A 20541-nucleotide genomic window follows, 5' to 3' on the forward strand; every position below is an offset into this window, starting at 1 on the left:
TTCCTCCCACATCCAAAGAAGTACGGGTTAGTCGATAAATTGATCATATGTATGTAATTGGGTGGCATGTGCTCATTGGGCCAGAAAGACCTGTATCTGAGCTGTATCTAAAATAAAATAACCATCAGGATGTGCTGCCAGTTTTGCAGCATTACACATGGAAGCTTCTAACAGCTGGAGAGTTGGAGAGAGAAAACTCGGTTTTCCAACAACTGAAAAACATTAGTTTTAATATTTTGGCTTTAAATTTTGACATTGACAAGAGTGACAATGTGTTATTTATTAATATGTAACAGAGTGAACTTCGAAATTGAATGTCTCAGTTTCACAGCACATATTGTGAATGCAAGATTCAAAATTTAAGATTGTTTAATTTCATTTCCAGTACACAAGTGTAAAGGAGAATGAAATAATAGTTACTCTGGATCCAACACAGCACAAAAACACAATAAGATAAAGAACACAATAATAAAAAAAACAGAATAAACGTAAATAGGTAACATCACTTACATAAATACAGTAAATTGATTATATGTCCATAAGGCATTGCTAGGCACAGGAGTGTCTGCACACAAGATGACCGACAGGAGATGATAAAGTAGTGGTAATTGGGGGCGCAGAGGGGTGGGTTAGTGGGTGGAGGTGTTGATCAGTCTGAGTACTTGGGGAAAGTAACTGTTTCTGAGTCTGGTGGTCCTGCGGTGGATGCTACGTAGCTTCCCCCGTGATGGGAGTGGGACGAACAGTCCATGAGCAGGGTGGGTGGGATCCTTTATGATGTTACTGGCCCTATATCAGCATCTTTCTGTATATATGTCCTTGATGGGAGATAGGCTGATGCTGGTGAGGCGGTGGGCAGTTTTGACTACCCACTGTAGAGCCTTCCCTCCACCGTGGTGTTTCTGTACCATGCAGAGATGCAGCTTGTAAGGATGCTCTCTACTATGCATCTATAGAATGATGTGAGCATATTCCAGCTCGCTTTGGCCTCCTCAGAAAGTAGAGGAGTTGTTGAGCTTTCCTGATTGTGTTCTGGTAGCATGAGAGGTTGTGCGAGTTTCCACTGCTATGCCACTGATGTAAAGGGGAATGTGAGTGGTATGGGTTCTCCTGAAGGTGATAACCATCTCCTTTGTCTTATTGACATTGAGGAATAGGTTGTTTGCCTGGCACCAGGCCTTCAGTTCTTCCACCTCCTTTCTGTAGGCCACCTCATCATTGTGCCCAACACTGTTGTGTCATCGGCGAACTTGACACTATCATTACTTGGGTGTTTGGCCATGCAGTCATGTGTGAACAGTGTACAGCAAAGGGCTCCACACACAGCCCTGGGGGTCACCCCTGCTGATGTTGATGGGAAAGGAGGAGTTGAGCATCCTGACTATCTGAGGTTTGTTGGTTAGGAAGTCCAACACCCAGTTGCACAGTGGTGGATTTAGACAAAGGGGAAGGAGTTTGTTCACCAAGGTCTGTGGGGCAATAGTGTTGAATACCAAACTGAAATCCAGAAACAACATTCTGACATACATATCCTTGTTTTCTAGGTGTGTCAGGGCCAGGTGCAAGACGTATGATATGGCATTTCTTGTAGAGCGGTTCTGTCGGTAAGCATATTGGTGAGTGTCCAAAGTGACAGGAGTAGAAGTTTGATATGTCCCATTACCAGCCGTTCAAAGTGCTTCCTGATGATTGGCGTCATGCTACTGGGTGGTAGTTGTTTAGTTCTGAAGGTATAGAGTTCTTTGGTACAGGAATAATGGTGACTGATTTGAAGCATGAGGGGACAGCAGCATGGAAGAGTGAAGATGTCAGTGAGCTGGTGTGCACACTCCCTGAGTACTTGGCCTGGGATGTTGTCTGGCCTGGCTGCCTTACATGGGTTGACTCTGTGCAGAGAGTCAAAAATTTAATGAATAAGGCTGCATTATTGAGCAGGCTCCACTAATGAATGGAATACCCAAAGGAACACTACTGAAAGGAATGATGAGAAGTGCCTATTATAACATCTCACAGTATTTTTCAGCACTGCTACATTTGATACTTCAACAGCACTACACTGAAAAAATAATAAACAAATGATCATTTAATGGAAGAATACAATTGCCTTATTTTGATTCTTATGAAAATAAAATCTTAAGTGACATGAGTTAATGGAGAACATGATGATGGATGACAGTTACAATGAAGCAAATAGGGTGTGTTTTCATTTGCATACTGCATAAGTAAAAGTTGAAGTGTCGTGTATAATGCATAAACACATTCGTATTGTGTACATTGTTTTGAAAATTAAAAAAATGACTTCAATTTTCACACAATACTCCATGTAATGGCTAGACACTAATGAGATACATCAATACCATCAATGCCATTAAAACAAAATTTCACTGGGATTATTCAAATAATTATTTTGTGATTAACAATAAAAATATCAATGCCATTATGAAAAATGAGAGAATACATTCAATTAGGTGACAAATTTCCCACAAAATAAACTATTTAATGAAGTTCAGTACGAAATGGATCTCAGTTATGCCTGTTGTATTGAGCATTACCTGTACTTTTACTGCTCCAAGTGGTGTCCACAAAGCATGCTCATATTTGTAGCTCACCCACTGAACCTCTGCTGGAAGAACACAGGACAAGGCAGATTGCAATGTCCATCAGGTGCACCACTGACTTGTCACCAGGCCTGTCATTCTAAGTATAAAAATTTCAGACCACAATCTCTTCAAATCTCACATGTTTGGCAACAGAGTTTTCGAGAGATGTTACAGGCAACAGATATTTACAAGTATGGGTTCTATACGTAGAATGAACTTTTTAATGAGTTCCTACTTAAGCTGTCCATGAATGCTGCATCTAACTTGTTGCCAGTAACCACAGCCCTCATTCCCCATATACTCCAGTCCTATACCTGAGCGTCTCAGGATCCATTTGGTCATACAATGGAAAGCTAAAATGCATATTGCTCTAATGCAATTGCTATTGCTGCAGGTATCGTGTGGGTTGTGGAAAGCGACTGATTTTTAGAGGAGGAGAATTATAGAGCCTCTACTTTCTTAGAAGTTTTTGCAGATTTGGCATGTCATCTAAAACCCTGGCAAACATCCATAGATACAGAGTGGTGAGTATCCTGACTGGTTGCATCATGGCCTGGTATGGAGACACCAGTGTCCAGAAATGGAAAAGCCAACAGGAAATTCCCTCCCCATCTTTGAGCACATCTACAAGGAAAGAAAGCAGCATCCACCATCCAGGAAATTCTCTGTTCTTGCTGCTGCTATTGGGAAGGAGGTACTGGAGCTTTAGGTCCCACATCACGTATCTTTATTTTGTATGCCATAGTCCCATGGAGACATCAGTTTGTGTAGAGGGAGAGAGAGTTTAAAAGAGCGATCGGGGCAGTCAGCACATTTTGCGTTACAGTTTCTGAGGAAACATTTGATTGTGCATAAGTAGGCACTTGGCAAGGATAAACACAAAGGAGTTAGGGTGAAGTGATGTGGCCTTTGTGGGAGTTGCCATTATGTAAGCGGGCCAGTATTGGAGTGAGGAGTTGAGGCTTTGGCTCATCAAGGCTTCAGCAAGAAGAGGCATAGACCATGGTTAAAGTTTTTTTTCAGTATTTATTCTTTCTTTCATTTTGTTACACATTTAGAGCAGAGGGGATGCCAGATGAAATAATGAAATGATCTTCTTGCGGGATGTTGGAAGACAAGGAGACGTCCAGTGTCCCTGATGCCTACACCTGCAAAAAGTGCATCCAGCTGTAGCTTCTAACAGACCACGTTAAGCAGTTGGAGCTGGAACTAGATGAACTCCGGATCATTTGAGAGGCTGAGGGATGACAGGCAAATATACAGAGAGGTAGTTATATCCAAGATGTAGGCATGGGTAACTGGGTGACCATCAGGAGGGGGAAATGGGATAAGCAGAGCACCCCTGTGGCCATTCCCCTCAATAACAGGTATTCTGCTTTGGATACTGTTTGGGGAGGGGTTGAGGGTGGGGGGGGGGGTTGACCTAGGATAGGAAAGCCACAGTGGTCAGGTCCCTGGCAGGCTCAGGCTCGGTGGCTCATAAGGAAAGGGGGGCAAGAGCTGGAGTGCTAAGAGATTTGTTGGTTAGGGTAACAGAAAGGAGATTCTGAGGAGGAGAGTGATATTTCCGGATGGTATGTTGCCTCCTGGGTATCAGGGTCAGGGACATCTTGGATAAGCCCCCAGCATTCTTAAGTGGGAAGGTAAGCAGCCAGACATCAGTAACAATGACAAGGGTAGGATGGGTGACAAGGTCCTGTAAAGTGAGTTCAGGAAGTTAGGTGCTGAATTAAAGAACAAGACTTCCAGAACTGTGATCTCAGGATTGCTACACATGCCACGTGCTAATAAGGCCAGAAATTGGAAGATCATACACTTTAGCATTTGGCTAAGGAGTTGGTGCAGGAGAGAGGGCTTTAGATTTTTGGATTTTTGGGTCTCTTCCAGGGAAGGTGGGATCTTTATAGAAGGGACAGTTTGCACCTGAACTGGAGGGGGCTAATATCCAAGTAGGAAGGTTTGCTAGTGTTGCACGGGGGTGGGGGGGGGGTGCGTGGATGGTTTAAATTAAGAGTTGCAGAGTGTCAGAACAGAAAACTGAGTGGTTGTGAAGAAAGATGCTGTTAAGCCTACATACAAGGTTAGGAATCATAAAGTTGAACACAGTGGGACTAATGTTCTGAGCTGTGTTTATTTCGATGCAAGGAGTATTGTAGGAAAGGTGGATGGATCAACACATGGAATTATGATGTTATAGCCATCAGTGAGAGTTGGTTGCAGGAAGAGCAGGACTGGAGCTCAATGTTCCAGGGTTTCATCGTTTTACACGTGATAAGAGTGCGAGGGATTAAAGGGGAAGGGGTGGCTCCTGAACCAGCACGGAAAATTTCACTCACATCAACACTGAACGTATTCCACAACCCATGGACTCACTTTAGAGGATATTACAACTCATTTTCTCAGTAATATGTACTTACTTATTTGTTATTATTACTATATTTTGTATTTGCAGTTTATCTTCTTTTGCACATTGATTATTGGACTTTGTGTGTAGTTTTTCATTGATCCTGTTGTATTTCTTTGTTCTACTGTGAATGTCTTCAAGAAAATAGATCTCTGGGACATAATTAATTTATTTTGAAGTTTTTGAACTTTGAGGGTCTTGGCAGATGATAGTGCCGGGCCTAGAAAATCTAACTCTTGACTGTACCATTTTACCACGGCTATAGTTTGGATTGCTTGAGTAATAAGAAGTAATTAGGGGACTGGTAGAATTGGGAGGAAGAGTCCTGAAGGAGTTCAGTAGGTCCCTGCTTCAGGGAAACATTGTTAGTCATCTGGAATGATGCCTCAGCAATACTGGTAATCTGTTACAAGTGAGACGCTGGACTGCAATGACAGCCTGCAAGCTCCTTTAGTCTACACTCTGAGCGGGCACTGCACCAGTTAGTCAGTCACTGCTACCTTCACAGCAATAGACGGTCTAAGTTAAGACCATAAGATATAAGGCGATTTGGCCTATGAAGTCTGCTCCACCATTACATCATGGCTGATCCATTTTTCCTCTCAGCCTCAATCTCCTGCCTTCTCCCTGTATCCCTTCATGCCCTGACCAATCAAGAATCTATCAACCTCTGCTTTAAATATACATAGAGACGTGGCCTCCACTGCTGCCTGTGGCAAAGAATTCCACAGATTCACCACCCTCTGGCTAGAGAAATTTCACTTCATCTCCATTCTAAAAGGACATCCCTCTATTCTGAGGCTGTGTCATTTGGTCTTAAACTCTCCTTCCATAGGGAACATCCTCTCCACATCCACTCTACCAAAGCTTTTCACCATTCAATAGGTTTCAATGAGGTCATCCTTCATTCTTCTAATATCAACTAACAGACTGTATATCTAAAAAGATGCAAACAGTACTGGCTAATGGTTGCATACAAAAAAAGAACAATCAGAATCAGAATCAGGTTTATTATCACTGGTATCTGTCATGAAATTTGTTAACTTAGCAGCAGCATTTCAATGCAATACATAATATACTGTAGTAGAAGAAGAAGAAATAAATAACAATAAATAAATAAATAAATGTAGAAACATAAAGAACCTATAGCACCATACAGGCCCTCCGGCCCACAAAGCTATGCCAAACATGTCCTTACTTTAGAAATTACCTAGGGTTTCCAATAGCCCTCTATTTTTCTGAACTCCAGCTACCTGTCCAGGAGTCTCTTAAAGACCCTATCGTATCCACCTCCACCACCTTCGTCGGCAGCCCATTCCACACTCTCACCACTCTCTGCATAAAAAACTTACCCCTGACATCTCCTCTGTACCTACTTCCAAGCACCTTAAAACTGTGCCCTCTCGTGTTAGCCATTTCAGCTCTGGGAAAAAGCCTCCGACTATCCACACGATCAATGCCTCTCATCATCTTATACACCTCTATCAGGTCACCTCTCATCCTCCGTCGCTCCAAGGAAAAAAGGCCGAGTTCACTCAACCTATTCTCATAAGGCATGCTCCCCAATCCAGGCAACATCCTTGTAAATCTCCTCTGCACCCTTTCTGTGGTTTCCAGATCCTTCCTGTAGTGAGAACTGAGCACAGTACTCCAAGTGGGGTCTGACCAGGGTTCTACATAGCTGCAACATTACCTCTCGGTTCCTAAACTCAATCCCATGATTGATGAAGGCTAATGCACTGTATGCCTTCTTAACCACAGAGTCAACCTGAGCATCAGCTTTGAGTGTCCTATGGACTCAGTCCCCAAGATCCCTCTGATCCTCCACACTGCTAAGAGTTTTACCATTAATACTATATTCTGCTATCATATTTGACCTACCAAAATGAACAACCTCACACTTATCTGGACTGAACTCCATCTGCCACTTCTCAGCCCAGTTTTGCAACCATCAATGTTCCACTATAACCTCTGACAGCCCTCTACACTGTCCACAACACCCCCAACCTCAGTGTCATCAACAAATTCACTAACCCATCCCTCCACTTGACATCCAGGTCATTTATAAAATCACGAAGAGTAGGGGTCCCAGAACAGATCCCTGAGGCACACCACTGGTCACCAACCTCCATGCATAATATGACCCAAATACAACTACACTTTGACTTCTGTGGGCAAGCCAGTTCTGGATCCACAAAGCAATGTCCCCTGGAATCCCATGCTTATTTTCTCAATAAGCCTTGCATGGGGTACCTTATCAAATGCTTTGCAGAAATCCATATACACTACATCTACTGTTCTGCTTTCATCAATGTGTTTAGTCACATCCTCAAAAAATTTAATCAGGCTCGTAAAGCATGACCTGCCTTTCACAAAGCCATGCTGACAATTCCTAATCATATTATGCCTCCCAAGTGTTCATAAATCCTGCCTCTCAGGATCTTCTCCATCAACTTACCAACCACTGAAGTAAGACTCACTGGACTATCATTTCCTGGGCTTTCTCTACCTCCCTTTCTTGAATAAGGGAACAACATTCGCAACCCTTCAATCCTCCGGAACCTCTCCTGACCCCATTGATGAAGCAAAGATTATCGCCAGAGGCTCAGCAATCTCCTCCCTTGCCTCCCACAGTAGCCTGGGGTACATCTCATCCAGTCCCAGTGACTTATCCAACTTGATGCTTTCCAATATACGACCCTTGACATATATTAAATAGATTAAAAATCGTGCAAAAACAGAAATAATACGTATTAAAAAAGTGAAGTAGTGTTCATGGGTTTAATGTCCATTTAGGAATCGGATGGCAGAGGGGAAGAAACCGTTCCTGAATCACTGAGTGTGTGCCTTCTGGCTTCTATATCTCCTTCCTGATGGTAACGGTGAGAAAAGGACATGCCCTAGGTGTTGGGTGTCCTTAATAATGGACACTGCCTTTCTGAGACACTGCTCCTTGAAGATGTCCTGGGTGCTTTGTTGGCTAGGACCCAAAATGGAGCTGACTAAAATTACAACCCTCTGCAGCTTGTTTCGATTCATGTGCAGTGGCCCCTCCATACCAGACAGTGATGCAGCCTGTCAGAATGCTCTCCATGGTACATCTATAGAAGTTTTTGAGTGTTTTTGTTGACATACCAAATCTCTTCAAACTCCTATAGTCGCTGTCTTGCCTTCTTTATAGCTGCATTGATATGTTGGGACCAGGTTAGATGCTCAGATATCTTGACACCAAGGAACTTGAAACTGCTCACTCTCTCCACTTCTGACCCCTCTGTGAGGATTGGTAAGTGTTCCTTCGTCTTACCTTTCCTGAAGTCCACGATCAGACTTTCATTTTACTGATACTGAGTTCAAGATTGTTGCTGCGACACCACTCCACTAGTTGGCATATCTCACTCCTGTACGCCCTCTCATCTCCATCTGAGATTCTATCAACAATGGTATCATCAGCAAATTTATAGATGGTATTTCAGCTATGCCCAGCCACAGTCTTGTGTATATAGAGAGTAGAGCAGTGGGCTAAGCACACACCCCTGAGGTGCACCAGTGTTGATCGTTAGTGAGGAGGAGATGTTATCACCAATCCGCACAGATTGTGGTCTTCCGGTTAGGAAGTTGAGGATACAATTGCAGAGTGAGGTACAGAGGTCCAGGTTCTGCAACTTCTCAATCAGGATTGTGGAATGATGGTATTAAATGCTGAGCTATAGTTGATGAACAGCATCCTGACGTAGGTGTTTGTATTATCCAGGTGGTTTAAGGCCATGTGAAGAGGCATTGAGATTGTGTCTGCTGTTGACCTATTGTGGCGATAGGCAAATTGCAGTGGGTCCAGGACCTTGCTGAGGCAGGAGTTCAGTCTAGTCATGACCAACCTCTCCAAGCATTTCATCAATGTAGATATGAGCGCTACCGGGCGATAGTCATTAAGGCAGCTCACATTATTCTTCTTAGGCACTGATATAATTGTTTCCTTTTTGAAGCAAGTGGGAACTTCCGCCCATAGCAGTGAGAGGTTGAAAATGTCCTTGAATACACCCGCCAGTTGGTTAGCACAGGTTTTCAGAGCCTTACCAGGTACTCCATTGGGACTTTCCACCTTGCAAGGGTTCACCCTCTTTAAAGACAGCCTAACATCGGCCTCTGAGACAGAGATCACAGGGTCATCAGGTGCAGCAGGGATATTCACAGCTGTAGTTGTGATCTCCCTTTCAAAACGGGCGTAGAAAGCGTTGAGTTCATCTGTAGTGAAGCATCGCTGCTATTCATGCTGTTGCATTTCACTTTGTAGGAAGTAATGTCTTGCAAACTTTGCCAGAGTTGCTGTGCATCCGATGTCGCCTCTAACCTCGTTCGAAATTGTCTCTTCGCCCTTGAAATAGCCCTCCCCAAATCATACCTGGTTTTCTGATACAGACATAGAAACATAGAAAATAGGTGCAGGAGTAGGCCATTCGGCCCTTCGAGCCTGCACCACCATTCAGTATGATCATGGCTGATCATCCAACTCAGAACCCTGTACCTGCTTTCTCTCCATACCCCCTGATCCCTTTAGCCACAAGGGCCATATCTAACTTCCTCTTAAATATAGCCAATGAACTGGCCTCAACTGTTTCCTGTGGCAGAGAATTCCACAGATTCACCAGTCTCTGTGTGAAGAACTTTTTCCTCATCTTGGTCCTAAAAGGCTTCCCCTTTATCCTTAAACTGTGACCCCTCGTTCTGGACTTCCCCAACATCGGAAACAATCTTCCTGCATCTAGCCTGTCCAATCCCTTTAGAATTTTATACGTTTCAATAAGATCCCCCCTCAATCCTCTAAATTCCAGTGAGTATAAGCCTAGTCGATCCAGTCTTTCTTCATATGAAAGTCCTGCCATCCCAGGAATCAATCTGGTGAACCTTCTCTGTACTCCCTCTATGGCAAGAATGTCTTTCCTCAGATTAGGGGACCAAAACTGCACACAATATTCTAGGTGCAGTCTCACCAAGGCCTTGTACAACTGCAGTAGAACCTCTCTGTTACTGTACTCAAATCCTTTTGCTATGAATGCCAACATACCATTTGCCTTTTTCACCGCCTGCTGTACCTGCATGCCCACCTTCAATGACTGGTGTACAATGACACCCAGGTCTCGTTTCATCTCCCTTTTTCCTAATCGGCCACCGTTCAGATAATAATCTGTTTTCCTGTTCTTGCAACCAAAGTGGATAACCTCACATTTATCCACATTAAATTGCATCTGCCATGAATTTGCCCACTCACCTAACCTATCCAAGTCAACCTGCATCCTCTTAGCATCCTCCTCACAGCTAACACTGCCGCCCAGCTTCGTGTCATCCGCAAACTTGGAGATGCTGCATTTAATTCCCTCGTCTAAATCATTAATATATATTATAAACAACTGGGGTCCCAGCACTGAGCCTTGCGGTACCCCACTAGTCACTGCCTGTCATTCTGAAAAGGTCCTGTTTACCTCCACTCTTTGCTTCCTGTCTGCCAACCAATTCTCTATCCACATCAATACCATACCCCCAATACCGTGTGCTTTAAGTTTGCACACTAATCTCCTGTCTGGGACCTTGTCAAAAGCCTTTTGAAAATCTAAATATACCACATCCACTGGCTCTCCCCTATCCACTCTACTAGTTACATCTTCAAAAAATTCTACAAAGATTCGTCAGACATGATTTTCCCTTCACAAATCCATGCTGACTTTGTCCGATGATTTCACCTCTTTCCAAATGTGCTGTTATCACATCTTTGATAACCGACTCTAGCACATCTTTGATAACCGACCCCACCACCGATGTCAGACTAACCGGTCTATAATTCCCTGGTTTCTCTCTCCCTCCTTTTTTAAAAAGTGGGGTTACATTAGCCACCCTCCAATCCAGAATCTAAGGAGTTTTGAAAAATTACCACTAATGCATCCACTATTTCTTGGGCTACTTCCTTAAGCACTCTGGGATGCAGACCATCTGGCCCTGGGGATTTATCTGCCTTTAATCCCTTCAATTTACCTAACACCACTTCCCTACTAATATGTATTTCCCTCAGTTCCTCCATCTCACGAAACCCTCGGTCCCTTACTATTTCCGGAAGATTATTTATGTCCTCCTTAGTAAAGACAGAACCAAAGTAGTTATTCAATTGATCTGCCATGTCTTTGTTCCCTATGATCAATTCACCTGTTTCTGACTGTAAAGGACCTACATTTGTCTTGACCAATCTTTTTCTTTTCACTTATCTATAAAAGCTTTTACTGTCTGTTTTTATGTTCCCTGCCAGCTTTCTCTCATAATCTTTTTTCCCTTTCCTAATTAAGCCCTTTGTCCTCCTCTGCTGGTCTCTGAATTTCTCCCAGTTCTCAGGTGTGCCGCTTTTTTTTGCTAATTTATATGTTTCTTTTTTGGACTTGATACTATCCCTAATTTCCCTTGTCAGCCATGGGTGCACTACCTTCCCTGGTTTATTCTTTTGCCAAACTGTGACCTGGGTTGCCAGTCTTGACTGCCACAGATCTAGCCTTCAGCAGACAACGTACCTCCTGATTCATCCATTGCTTTTGGTTTGGGAATGTACAGTAAGTCTTTGTAGGCACACACTCATCCACACAAGTTTTAATGAAGTTGGTAACAACTGCTGCATTCTCACCCAGATTTGAAGATAGATCCCTGAATACAGTCCAGTGCACCGATTCAAAGCAGTCCTGTAGGTGTTCTGGTGCTTCCCTTGTCCACCCTCACCACTGGTACTGCAGTCTTCAGTCTCTGCCTATGCTCAGGGAATAGAAGTACAGCCAGGTGATCAGACTTCCCGAAGGCATGGAATAGCACAGTAGGCTTTCTTGATGGTGGTGTAGCAATGGTCCACTGTATCGTTTCCTCTGCCATTGCAAGTGGTCTGTTGATGTAATTGCTTCGTAATTTTTTCAGTCTGGCCTGGTTAAAATCCCCCAAAATGATGGTGAAGGTGTTCGGGTGCGCTGTTTCATGCATGCTGATACCATTGCTCAGAAAATCTAACGCCTGACTGACGTTGGCCTGAGGTGTAATGTATACCGCTACCAAAATGATCACAAAATCTCCTGTGGTAGGTAAAATGGACGGCACTTAACTATGAGATATTCCAGGTCTGGTGAGCAGAATTGGGACAGCACTGATATTATTTGTGCACCAAGAGGAGTTGATCATGAGGCATACTCCTCCATCTCTGCTTTTGTGAGACAATAGATCTATCCTGATGTTGTATAGTAAATCCATCGGTCTGAATCGCTGCAAATTCTGCAAAGTTTGCTGTTCAGTACCAGACTCCAGCCATCTCCTTGATACCAAATGCTGCCTTTCTGAGGGATTTTCCAATGTATCAATTATCTTCCTGTACATTCCCGTAAAAAGCTTCTTCTACAGCCTTTCTTGTCTGTGTTACCTGAGTTAGTGTGTGATATTACTGTCCAGCAAGCTGGCCTTGCGCTCTTCCTGCTTTCCACTTTCCCTTAATTACAGATTTCAGCTTTAGTCCATCTTCTAAGTCAAAGCAGGCTGGTGGGGTGGAGATATGTCTCTACCAAAGGAGGTGTAAGGCGCTCCTTCCCTCTGCTAGCCTGCGGGTCACCCTTGGACAAGGAGTAGCACCTGCTTAGCATTCCCCCCATCCCCCACCCGGATCAGGTGATCAGGATCACATGAAGCCAAGAGAGCAGGTAATGGATGGTCATTTGAGCAGCTGGTACATATCACAAGTCCTGGCTATGCGACCACTGACACCAGGCAGACAATCTCTGAAGAGTATTGATAATGGCTGGGGTTACTCGACTTGTAAAGCCACTACGCAGAAGAAGACAAGAAAAGTTGCCTAGACCAATCATGGTCATGGAAAAACCATGATCGCCTACTTTATATGACATGGCACATAATGACAATGACAAAGTCACAGCTCTTACATAACTGATGATCAAATGCAAAAGTGTAAGGCTGTGGTGGGGGTGTGCTGATTAGATTGTGAAGAAGGATTCAATTATTTCATCCTTGCACTGTCCTCAGCTATGACAGGTGTAGTGTGTAGGCCTTCATTAGTCTCAATAGACCATGGATTTGCACCCTGGAAAGTTTCCAGGGAGCAAGCCTGGGCGAGGATTTTTTTTTTATGGAAGACTGGCAGTTGCCCAAGCTGCAAGTCTCCACTCTCCACGCCACCAATGTTGTCCAAGGAAAGGGCATTAGGACCCATGCAGCTTGGCACCGGTGTCGTCACAGAGCAATGTGTGGTTAAGGACACACATGCAAGCCTCAGCCAAGGCTTGAACTCGCGACCTTCAGATCACTAGATGAACGCCTTAACCACTTGGCCACACAGATATGATAATGGTCACATGACCTTCACAATGAAGATATAGATGAAAATATAACTGCAAAATCTGCAACTCTGAAACAAAAAGAGAAAACGCTAGGATACTCAGCAGGTTAGGCAGCACCTATGTCGAGAGAACCAGAGTGAACCTTCACGTACTTCAGCAGAAAGTACCCCCAATTTAAATACTTTTCGATCGAACTGTAGAAACAAATGTATGAGTGCCTTTTCCAGGTAATGAGGATGTCACATTGAATAGAACCATGAGATGTGCTGAGAGTCCTGCAGCAGTACAAAAATGTGGTAAGCTTCCGAGTGAATATCCTGAATGATAGAATACCAATAAGTGTGTGAAAAGGTAGAGTGGATTAAACCTGCTTATGGAATTTCACCAAACTAGACCATTCATCAGAGTTTACAGCATTGCCCCCAGGTTTTGCAAGTTTGACTCTTGAGACTAACATTCTCAAATTTCCATTTCATTTACTTGCTGAGCATCTGCATCGAGTGCCTTCTGGCTCTCTCCAGACACAGAACATTGCTCTTATTTTCCAGCTGCCTCATCAAAATCTGTAGAGCGGTGTTCAAATCGCTGGTACACACTCTTCTTAACATGCAGAACATTTTCCAGGAGGTACTCTAGTGGGGACTTGGTATTGGAAGTGGAATTGATTTATTGCTGAGTTACAGAAGAGTTTGTCATGCATACTGTTCATACAGATCAAATCCTTACACAGTGCACTGAGGCAGAACAAGGTAAAGCAATAACAATGCAAAATAAAGTGGAACAGCTACAGAGAAAATGCAGTCAAAAATCCTAGAAGGCAGAAAAACAAATTTACTTTAATCTTCCCAGAAAGATTAACCTTTATTGAGTAAATGGAAGTTACATATGGCCTGTGTAATAGTAAATATCTTAAAGGATTTAAGGGCTGCACAATAGGGTAGTAGTTAGCGTACATTATTACAGTGCTAGTGATCTGAGTTTAATTATCCACTATCTGTAGGAGGTTTGTAAGTTCTCCCATGTCTGCATGGGTTTCCTCCGGGTGCTCTGGTATCATCCTACACTACAAAGATGCATGAGCTGGTAGGTTAATTGAGCAGTGCGGGTTCTTTGGGCCAGCCGGACCCATTAACATGCTGTATCACTAAGTAAATAAAAAATAGAGGCATGGTAAAATAATAATGTAGAAATGCAGAATATAGTGTGACAGCTGCAGAGAGTGTGCAAAGCAGGTAAACAATAAGGTGCATGGTCATAATGAGTCAAATTGTGAGGTCAAGAGTCCAATTTATTGCGCCATGGAACTATTTAATAGTTTTATAACAGCGAGGTAGAAGATGTCCTTGAGTGTCTTTCTTATTATGTACCCTTTCTGAGCCTCATAATTTTGAATGCTTCTATCAGGTGTCCCCTCAGCCTCCTCTGCTCCAAGGAAAACATGGCCACCCTATTTATTCTCTCCTCATAACTGAATCATTCCATTCCAGGAAAATTCCTGGTGAATTGTCTCTGCTCCCTCTTCAGTGCAATCATATCCTTCATAATTTGAGGCAAACAGAGGTGCACACATTATTCTAGCTATGTCCTAATCAATGACACAAATAGGAAATTTTACCAAGACATTCCGGCATTTACATTCTATGCCCCTGCTAGGAAGCCAAACATCCAGACTGCCCTTTTCACCAGCCTATCTATTTATGCTGTTACTTTTAAGGATCTTTAGGCAGGTCATTTTCTTATCAATACTAGGGACCTACCATTCATGTTTTATCTCTGTCCATATTAGACCTTCCAAAATGTTTCAGCTCATACCTAACATATGAAAAGGTTAACTTCTACAAATACTATGACTGAAAATTTTAACTTAAGTAGGTTTACTAATACTTCTCCAAGAAGATTGTTACCACAAAGCTTTATCGTTAGTTATATTGGCACTTTGGATTTGCAATGATAATGCAAAAATGAAATAGGGCAGAAAACGGTAACTCTTCCCTGATTTTAATCCTTCAGGAAAAGAAAACAGAGAATAAATGCCAACAATCATTGTTTTGTTTGCCTTTATCTATTCTGGTCTGCAAGTAAAAGAAAGTTGGAATTGCACAGTGCATTGATCAACATCAGAAACAGAAAAAAAAACACTTTTAAAGGGAAGATCCATCTTCGAATTGTCCTGCCAGCTTGAGAAATTTTTCTCCAATTTAGACGTCATTAGACCTAACTTGTTACTGTTGCATCTGGGTTTCCACACACTATAGGATTTTTTTTTGTTGGTTAAACATATCATTGGAAGTGATGCAAAGGTAGGTAAATGGATTTTAGGTATAGAGCAAAGATCTAATTGAATAGTGTAACATTCCCAAAGACCTGAGTGGGCTATTCCCATTTCAGTGTCTATCTCCTAGGAATCTTCAATGCACTGCTGAATGGGGATGGATCTGGAAATTATTCTGCTGTTAACATTCAGGGCTCCCAAGTTAGGGTATTCCTCATGGGCCAGAGCATCTGACCTTCCAACTGGCAGTTATGGCCAATCTCTTACTAATGGCTTGACTAGTGGAGTCACTCTCTGAGCTGCTGACCTCCTGCTCACCAGTGAAGCTTGTTGGGCTGCTAGGAATGAGGTATCTCCAGGTCTTTGTCTCAGGAGACAAATTCAGACAGAAGTGAATTGAGAATTGTCTGAGATTTTTCGGCTTATCTCCCTGCTAAGTGGTGGCTGAATTAAATGATGGGAAGGAGCGGGGTGTGTCTGGATTGTTGCAATGGTGGGAAACAATGCATTATACTTGATTATTTATCTCAGCTCCTGAGATTTGTTTATCTTCCACTGAACCATCCATTCTCTTGCCCACAGTCCAAGTTTATGTACTTTATCATTTACCAGTGCAGTGTTTTATATTGTTCACTCTATTCCTAGGTACAGAACTTTTAAATGTCAATAATAAATCAAAAGAATATCAACCCAGCCTCTTGTATTTACATCTGATCAGACTGGGAAATTTACATCACACAAGCCCACACTCATGAAATCCCTAGCATAACCTGGGCATATTCTGCCTTTCATTAGGGAAATCATGGGCCTCACAGGTCATAAATAACGACGGCAGAAAGTCCCCACAAATTTTTTGATCAAGTGTGTCCATTCAGGTGATCTCGTTTTTGAGAAGGCCAAGACTGATGAAGAATCTGGATTTTAGGGGTTTGCTAAGCATTGATCGTTACTCAGTTAGAAAGCTGTGAATGTGGGATGGATGTTCTGGCCCAAATTGTGCTGTCTGCTCTCGTTCAATCCACATCTTCTGTGCCTTTGCAGAGCAAGTACTCCTGCACTTTCTGGAAATTTCCCTTCATCACAACAGTCATCTACAACTGAAATTCTCAGTTAGCACCTTCAGACTACTGATATTCAGCTAACTTCACAGTAGCAGGCAGAGCAAAGAAATAGTCACATTATTGAGCAAATTTGGATGTGATATCAATTCACAAAACTCTGGAATGTTAAATCATTGCACCACCAAATCTCTCATCTAATATGAATCTCTGCTCATCTGAATGGGATAGATGCATTCAGATTTTGAGCCCTTGTGAAAGAGGATTTATGGAAGGATTGTATCTAGATCATTAGTTCATTTACTTAAATATTTGTTGATCAAAATATTTTTGCTTTAGTTCAGTTTATATATACCATAGCCTTACTCTTTGTATCATTTTCAATACTTTTGTCATTACACTGTATCTGCACGTTAATTGCAGTGAAAGTTGATGGCAACATTAACTCTTTGAGGTGAATATATTTTTGAATGAGTCATAACATTTGCAGAAATAAACCTCAAATTATTAAGTTTAATTGTAATTTAATATTGGGACAGCGTGGTAGCATAGTGATTAGCACAATGCTTTACAGTACAGGCGACCTGGGTTCAATTCCCACCGCTATGGGTTTCCTCCCACAGTTCAAAAACGCATACCATTTGGTAGGGTAATTGGTCATTGTAAATTGTCCTATGATTAGGCCAGGGTTAAATCGGGGGAATTGCTGGGCGGAGTGGCTTGAAGGGCCAGAAGGGCCTACTCTAAAGTGTATCTCAATAATTAATTTATTAAATTCTGCAATTGTTTAACCAATAAAGCAAATTATTTGATTTTAAACTGTTTACAATTAGATTTAAATGTAAGATTAAATTGTAATCTCTCACTTACTCTTTAAATAATGGGTTGTGTAAATTAGTTGGGTAAAGCCATTACCTTTCCAATGCTAAACCATACAGACTGGGAAATTCTGAATCAGCTCCGTTCTTCTCAGTAGCCTTGGGCAATGTAAAGTCAGTCAGGGTGGCCGAACCTGAATCTGATTATCAATATGCATGCATGCATTGGCTGACAGTAGCATTATTTTTGTCATGATATCTCCGCACTGCACAGTCTCCCCACGTTTACAGTGAGAGGCAAAAATAAAAAGGAACCCCACAGCAAATGGAACTATACTCATTTTTTCTCCCTCCTCTCTTTGGCATTTACTCACTCTTTGTAAACTTTGTCAAGCTAATAAATCCTCCTTCCAACAGATAGCTTTGAATTCTCATCAGCATATCCAAATGACACTCACTTAAACAGTTTCTCAGTTTGATTTTGATTTGATTCATTAGGCTAAAACCTCTATCACAGGCAGCACTAGATGCAAGAAAAGTTCCACCAATGTCCATCAACTTCGCAAGGTCACAAAACTTTTCATTTTGAAGTGCTAATCTCATTATTTCAGAAAAGCTGCTAATCAGTTTGTTTTTTTTTCTTCTACAACAAATTTGAAGTCATTGTACTGCTTAATTATGACAGTATTTTCAGCAAGAAAATCAGAACATTTTCCACACAATTTTCCTGCCAGAGCTTTTGCACACCGTCCCTATATGATTTACTTGCTAAATGACCCTTTAAAAAGTCAAATTTCCACTCTTCCCAGTTGCAAATTTTCTGGCAACTTCTGCATTGTGAAAATACATGCATTTTCTGTACTGTACATAAATATTTATCGTAGCTGCACATTCCTGACCTCATGAACTCTCGGTGCAGCAGTTTCTACTGTTTCATTAAGCCATTCCGCTTTAAATGAACTAGCAGTTCTTTGGCGCTTCACGCCCTTTGCTTCTTTGGATTTCAACGTAGTGAATCAATAATTTCTTTAATATAACAGTATAAATAAGCCAGTTCTAAAATCTGCAGACAAATCATCGCAAACCCCATGGTGTCAACACTGTCCATATCAGAAACTGGGAAAGGAAATGTGATTGTGTGCGATTGTGAAATATACGTAACATGCAAATAAGGTAGAGAGTGACAACCTTTTGTGCGTAGCTTAAAGTCCTTTGTGCTCTTTTTATAAAAGATGTGTGTGCGTGCACACATTAGAGGAACATGGATGGTGGTTGTAAGTTTTGGAGGTAGAGAACCTGGTGTAATATTCTCTACTATTCCATCATACAAAAACACATACTCAAGTCTTAGAAATGGGAGAGGGATATTTGTTTGTAACTAGAAAAATACAATGAAAAATTACTGCATAAAAACATAAAGGAGTTTTCAGTAAGAAAAACTCACACAAAATGCTGGAGAAACTCAGCAGGCTAGGCAGCATCTATGGAAAAGAGTTCAGTCGATGTTTTGGGCCGAAGCCCTTCTGGAGGACAAGAAAAGTTTTCTTTTCTAATCAGCTGAATAAGTCTAAATGTTTTTTGCAAATCTGCAATTATGCAGATAGATAGTGAAGTGATAAGTTTATGTTGACTGTAAGGTTATATGTTTTTAAAAAATCACATGCAATAATTACATAACTGTCTGTAAGAATTACTTTGTGTTTCTATTGCTGAACTGGTACAGAAATGCTGCCACTCAATCCCCAGAGTTTATTAACCTAAGCAAGTATCTGTTCACGCTAAATCGATACATTTTAACGTTCAAGATTACAGGAAATTGTTGGACGCTACTGAACATCCACAAACCTACCACTCTCTACAGAGAGCAAGATTATTTTTTAATTATTTATGAGGACCATCCCTGATGAGAGCAATTTTCAATTCATTTAATTTTCAATTTAGCTTCTTATCCTAGATTCATAATCTAGCCCACTAAAATATGACTGCAGGCTATTCTGAGAAGTTGTTTTGCCCTTCATCCATTAATGTATCATATTTCAACATAGCATAATCAGTGCTTTCCCACTGCACTGCTTGGCTTTGGTCCTGGCTCTTTCAGGTTAGTACTTAGATTTTGGTGTAGATGCCAAGCTACTTTACTTTACTTTTATTGTCACCAAACAATTGATACTAGAGCGTACAATCATCACAGCGATATTTGATTCTGCGTTTTGCACTCCCTGAAGTACAAATTTAAGTAAATATAATAAAAAAATTATAAATCATAATTAGAAAATAGAAAAGGGAAAGTAAGGTAGTGCAAGTCAGGTCCGGATATTTGGAAGGTACGGCCCAGATCTGGGTCAGGATCCATTCAGCAGTCTTATCACAGTTGGAAAGAAGCTGTTCCCAAACCTGACAATACAAATCTTCAAGCTAGTCGAGTTTTCATGTACTTCTCCATGATCTTGCTTGCTCTCTTTACAATAGATCACTTTGGTTGAGTGAAATTCTCCAGGGTTTTGTGATTGTTGAACAGGTACTTGATTGAGAAAACTATACAGTCCATGCTGCAGCTTCTGTTAACACCCTCTCAGTGACATAGTTTACCACCTGTAATCTGTAACCCCCTAAAGTGGTCTGCCAGGAGAGGACAGTCAATATAATGAGATAATGACTGGGGTCGCCCATCTTGTAAAGCACCGCCCAGAAGAAAGCAATGCTAAACCATGTGATGGACAGAAAGAAATGAGTGTAGTGTAGCAAGAAAAGAGATACTCAGAAAAACAGAGTGAGCTGAATTTTATAACTGACCTTTTTTAACCACAGTCACGTTTCACTGGTAGCCCATGATTGAGCATGATGATAACAGTAATAATTTAAAATATGGCTTACCTGATCCCCATCAGCCATCTCCTTCATCTCTTTCCCATTGTCTCTTGCCCTTTCCCTTTTACTCATCTTCCCATCAACTCTCCCTATCCTCTGAATCCACTCAAAACATTTCCTAATACCATTCTTCTGCTCCCTTCTCTCATCTCTTGAGCTTT

At 41.8% G+C, this 20541-nt stretch overlaps 1 protein-coding gene across 2 annotated transcripts in view; it reads right to left on the reverse strand.

Annotated features, from left to right (window-relative positions):
- The window catches only part of LOC140725288 (potassium voltage-gated channel subfamily B member 2-like), a 331181-nt gene that overhangs the window by 13422 nt on the left and 297218 nt on the right, over positions 1-20541 (reverse strand). The gene's annotated exons all lie outside the window — the stretch shown is intronic.

This window comes from Hemitrygon akajei, chromosome 1 (genome assembly GCF_048418815.1).
Source record: "Hemitrygon akajei chromosome 1, sHemAka1.3, whole genome shotgun sequence".
NCBI classification, from domain to species: Eukaryota; Metazoa; Chordata; class Chondrichthyes; order Myliobatiformes; family Dasyatidae; genus Hemitrygon; species Hemitrygon akajei.